Source organism: Anguilla anguilla, chromosome 10 (assembly GCF_013347855.1).
Source record: "Anguilla anguilla isolate fAngAng1 chromosome 10, fAngAng1.pri, whole genome shotgun sequence".
Lineage (NCBI taxonomy): Eukaryota > Metazoa > Chordata > Actinopteri > Anguilliformes > Anguillidae > Anguilla > Anguilla anguilla.
In genome coordinates this window covers 588,271-593,537 of record NC_049210.1, presented here as the reverse complement: position 1 = coordinate 593,537, position 5,267 = coordinate 588,271, and the positions used below count along the sequence as shown (strand labels likewise).

Genomic DNA, 5,267 nt, shown 5'->3' with positions numbered 1-5,267 from the left:
CTCCTTTGCCTTCACGTTTTTACACAACATCACAATCTGGAGAAAATAACCACTTGGCTACATTGTCTTATCTGGAAAGAATTTTGTTATAGTTCTATATGTTATTTAATTTATTATTAATGATAGTTCTGGTCCTGAAGGCTGGCTGGTGAACTAACCCTCCAATAGCGCTGGATAATTCATGAATAAATGGGAAAAGTTCATAAGGTTGTAGGATCATTGCGCTTTCCACTAAAACAAGCTACTATAAACGCATTGATATGAACACACTAAGCAGTCAAGCGTAATGAAAAGAACTGAACTCATTCAGTCTACTCGACTCAACCAACTGATAGTCTAAGAGGGCCGTCTGCTGGTTCTAGTATTACTGCACGGAGAACAAAAACAGCCAGTAACTGGAAAACATTGAAGGGTGAAACACAGGCCTAAGATTCTGCAGAATGCAAGCGTAGCACGAAAATGGAAGTCTTGTTGCTTAGTAACCAAATGATTAGATTGCGGAAGGATTGACCGTACAGTCCGGGTAAAGCTACACAAGTTATTTTAAACGGTATTGTAGGATTCTTTCGGATAAGTATATCGGTGGTTGAATCCGTTAAATAAAAGTGATGGGGAACATAAATCGCGAATATTAATGCCATGGCTAAGGGGTTGCCACGCGTCGCTTTCTACCAAACCACAAGCTCTTACCAATATTTATGATATAACACGGATACCAGTTGGACGTTACTTCATATGGCTCTCGGACTTAAAAGTATCGCTGAAATTCAAATCGCACCAGTCCCACGGTCCCATTGATAAACGTGAACCGAAAACAAAGATGTGCTTTTGTGGACAGAACGGAGCGCATAATTAAATCTCATTGTTGTCTTTGTATCACTGCCCTCTAGAGGTCACTGGGGTAAAATGTTAGACAAACTGATCCTTTGTGTTTTTGTTGTTGCCGGACTGAATACCCACAGCCCTCTGTTCTGTCTCAGTGTGGGTTTATACAAGGCCCTGATATCATGACGTGTCAGCAGTGATCCCTCGTAGCCCAGCCCTCTGAAAACTTAATTTAATGCAGCACTGGAGCGCATAAGCTTCTCTCTCCACCACACTATGCAGTGTGTTCAGTATTACAAGCCAGTGGTCAGAGTTAAATGTGTGCGTAAAGTAGAAGTAAAATCCGGTTCTCTGTGCAACTGTGTTTGTTTCAGTGAAAAAGATTCCACCAGTGCAACAGTGTTTTTGAAAAATGGCACCAAGATCCTGTGCTTCGTGTTCTACCCTGAAACCAATCCTGAAATCCTAGTTCTTAAGCAGAATTCAGAATGCCGGTCAACATGTAGACAGGGAAAACCTGCAGCTGAATTAAAGCTGTGTGCTGAGATTACATTACATGTATTTATTTACTGGATGATAGTCTGATCTTCCAGAGAGCTCCATAATGTCCCCCTGCCACACACACACACACACACAGAGGAACAGGGTCTTTTCTCCAGTCAGGGAATAAGCTGTGGACGGCATATAGCCATAATCCAGACCCCAGAAGCCAGGAGAAAATCACTCAGGCAGTCCTGTTCACCCAAGAGCTTCCAGCTTCAGTGCTGGGCCTCTGAACCCTGTAAGCACTGTGTACCGACTAAGGCTCCATTTTGGGTTTTTAGCTACAAGTTGCCAGGATCAGAAGCTCAACCCTCATCAGTACTGAGCTGGAGGCGTCCCGGTGCAGCGAAAGGCACCAGGACACAAACGAAATCACAGGCAACAGGCTGACATCTCAGCTGCAGTAGGCCCACAAAATGGACATAGTTATTCACCGTTTCATAAGCTTTTAGAACCTGAAAATGCCAGGATGTTTTCTTTCACTTGGTAAATGGTAAATGGACTGCATTTATATAGCGCTTTTATCCAAAGCGCTTTACAATTGATGCCTCTCATTCGCCAGAGCAGTTAGGGGTTAGGGGTTAGGTGTCTTGCTCAAGGACACTTCGACATGCCCAGGGCGGGGTTTGAACCGGCAACCCTCCGAATGCCAGACAATCGGTCTTACCTCCTGAGCTATGTCGCCACTTCCTCCCAGGGGAAAGGGTCTTATTACGTGAAGGTCTCGTCATAGTCCTGAGGTTCTGGCTGAAATGTGAACCACCAGACCGAGCTCCTCCGCCATTTTCTGATCTATTTCACACGTGAAGCAGGAGGCTGTCAGTACTCGAGTGCTCACACTTAACAACTGAAATAAATAAGAATACAAACGGAGGCCTAGTTGTTGTGGGAGCTGCTGGCTAGCGTTAGCTCCATACATCGCTAATCACACACAGCATTCGCACACGTTACACAACGGCCGTTCCCCGGGGAAACGTAAACACCCGCGATCCCTGAGCCGAAAGAAGGGTTCTGACAGCACAGGAAGGCGTCAGATAAAGTGTTGGGTGGTGAACACAACCAAGCGGAAGCATTTGGCATTTCACACAAACCCTATTATTCCAGCGCTGCTGTGAGTAAAAAGAAGCCATTTTAAAACAATAGGCTGGCATTTCACCAACAATGCCTTCAGTTCCAGTAACCGGCCCAGTCTACACTTTACTCACACAATGTAACTCAGAAGCCCCCAGAGGAGAGGCATGCTAAAAAAAAAAAAAAGTTGTGTAAGTCGCTCTGGATAAGAGCGTCTGCTAAATGCCTATAATGTAATGTAATGCATGCACAGGGCTTTCTGAACACGCATTTCTGCAGCAGAAGCCTTCATGCCCGTGACTGGTTCTGACTGCAGACCAGTTACGGCATTAAATCCTCCACAGATCCATCAGCCCTGAGTCCTCATCTCACCAGTCCTGGCAGCTTCTGGAGAAATAAACATTATTTACTGTGCAGGACTGGAGCCCTGGTAGCCTGCTGAATCTACCCTGCAGTTCTGCAGCAAGGCCACGGCAATAATAAGAGCTATTTGCATTTGTATGATGCTTTTCACAATCTGATAGCACTTTACAGTGACGGGGGACTGCAGGAGTATCTGGTGAAGCTGCGCTCATTGGAAGAAAGCTGTCCCGTCACATTCCTTCAAAGATTACAAATTTTTTAGACGGCAAATGCGTGAAAAACGTAAATCTTCTGGCCGTTTTTTCAGTCGATCTCTGCGAGGCTGCATTTCCTGAGGCGGATCGTACTCGCGTGCTCATAGGCCAGGAGCTCAGGTTGCCAAGGCAACTGACAAGCTGTCCTCCGCAAGCTTTCTTCAGTGTGAATGGAAAATGTGAAGAAGGGAAGCAAGAGAGAAAAAAGAAAAAAAATTGAGGTTAAACTAATTTGCCCTGGAGGACTACTGTTGAAGACCTGTTGCCGTGGTAGCCTGCAGTCCTTGACTACAGACTGATGCGTTTCGCATGGCAACAGAGTGAGTGGATCTCATCAGGGTACAGAAATGACATCATTTCTCTTCACTGGAGCTCAACAGCTAAATCTGTAAAACATATTTATTACAAACACCAGCTATAATGGTATAAGCCATCAAGAAATGTTTTCTTTTGAAAACATAACATCTTAATTTTACTGAATTGCACAGTGAATAAAACTACAAGATATACATTGTATACAAATGACAGCGTTTTGTGAATTATTTTTTTTTAACGCAAATTGTCCGTTGTTATTAAAAAACTTTTATTATATTCTATTATTTATGAGTTTAGCTAATAGGTGTGAAGCTAACAGCCTCCATGAAGCGATGGCACGGTGCGGGTATGAAATGTCAGGAGGCTCAGCTGGAAGCTCCCCAGCCAAACGCTCCAGAGTCTAACGGCTCATTCTATTCACACTGAACCCTCCCAGACCGAAGCCCTGCTGCTGCTCTATTATACTGCCCATTATGCACAAACCTTTGTGTTTACATATAAATACAGCTCAGAGACACACACATGCACACCCGCACACCCACACACACGCATAGCACACGCACAGCCGCACACCCACACACACGTACACGCATAGCACACGCACACCCACACACATGTAGTACACGCATAGCACACACACACCCACACACGTACATGCATATGCACACACACACACGCACACCCACACACGCATATGCACACATACACACGCACACCCACGCGCATGCGTACGAACACACATGCACACCCATGCACATGTACTCTCATATGCACACACAAGCACACCCACACACGCACATGCATATGCACACACACACACACATGCACACACGCACGCACACGTACGTGTGTGTGCTGTAGGTGTGTGTGTATGTATATGTGTGTGTTTTTTTAATAATTATATTATATTAATAATGTATTAACAAAAACAATGACAATAATAATAACTGTCATTATTATTAATATTAATAATTTATTACTAGTTGTATTATTATTATTAATACAACAAATAAGTATGATAAATATAAAACAATAAATACATATATAAATTCATGTTAAAGGGTCATGTAAGGTATTAAGAATCTTTCCAGGAGATGGCGCCAGAGGTCTGTGTTTTTAAAATTTCAGCAAGTTTGAAGGAAAATTTCACATATAATATGCATCCCAGAAAACCCACATGCTGTAAAAAGGCTTGTAATTATCTACAATGACTAATAAATGGCTACTGGTGTATTGGCCTTTTGATCAGTGTAAGCTCTAAATACAGGACACCTGTTCCCCAGGTGACCCTGACGGATGCACACACACAGTCAGCCATGACACCTGGGGGGTCTGAGCCCACAATGACAGCTAAAATCTGACTTATTTACAGAATGGAAAACACAAACGATACTGCACAAAGAGCAAGAGCAAAAACACACAGGGGCTGAGTTCAGCTGCACACTGCAGTTCTCTTTAAATAAAAGCCTGTATGGCATCACGTCTCTTACTGCACAAAGTTTACACTGCAGAACTGCAGAGGCTTCTGGTGCTGAGCAGCTTTAACATGGGGATAAAGGACAGTGACACTCAGTCATTGTTATTAATATCATATCAGCATTCCCTGTGTTCAGCAGAATTCCCTGCTTGTGTTCAGAACAATGCTGTGTTCAGTAGAATGTGACAGAAAGATGTGTTTCACTATAACAATATTCAATGTTTCACTATGGGAACGATAGAGAGGGATTTATTGTTTTGGCCATATACATTTGGATTTGAGACCAAAAGATGAGTATGACGCAAAAGTACAGTTTACCGTTTTACAGAAACAGCTGTTTTTGTCCCTGCTACCTCTACCCTACTCCACTGTTTCCAGTTTTGGATGTCCCTGTACTTCACAGTCAGTGTAATGTGATT

General features: G+C 43.4%; 1 long non-coding RNA gene across 1 annotated transcript in view; it reads right to left on the bottom strand.

The window, feature by feature from the left end:
- LOC118206417 overlaps positions 1-5,267 on the bottom strand; it is a 32,472-nt gene that overhangs the window by 21,396 nt on the left and 5,809 nt on the right. The gene's annotated exons all lie outside the window — the stretch shown is intronic.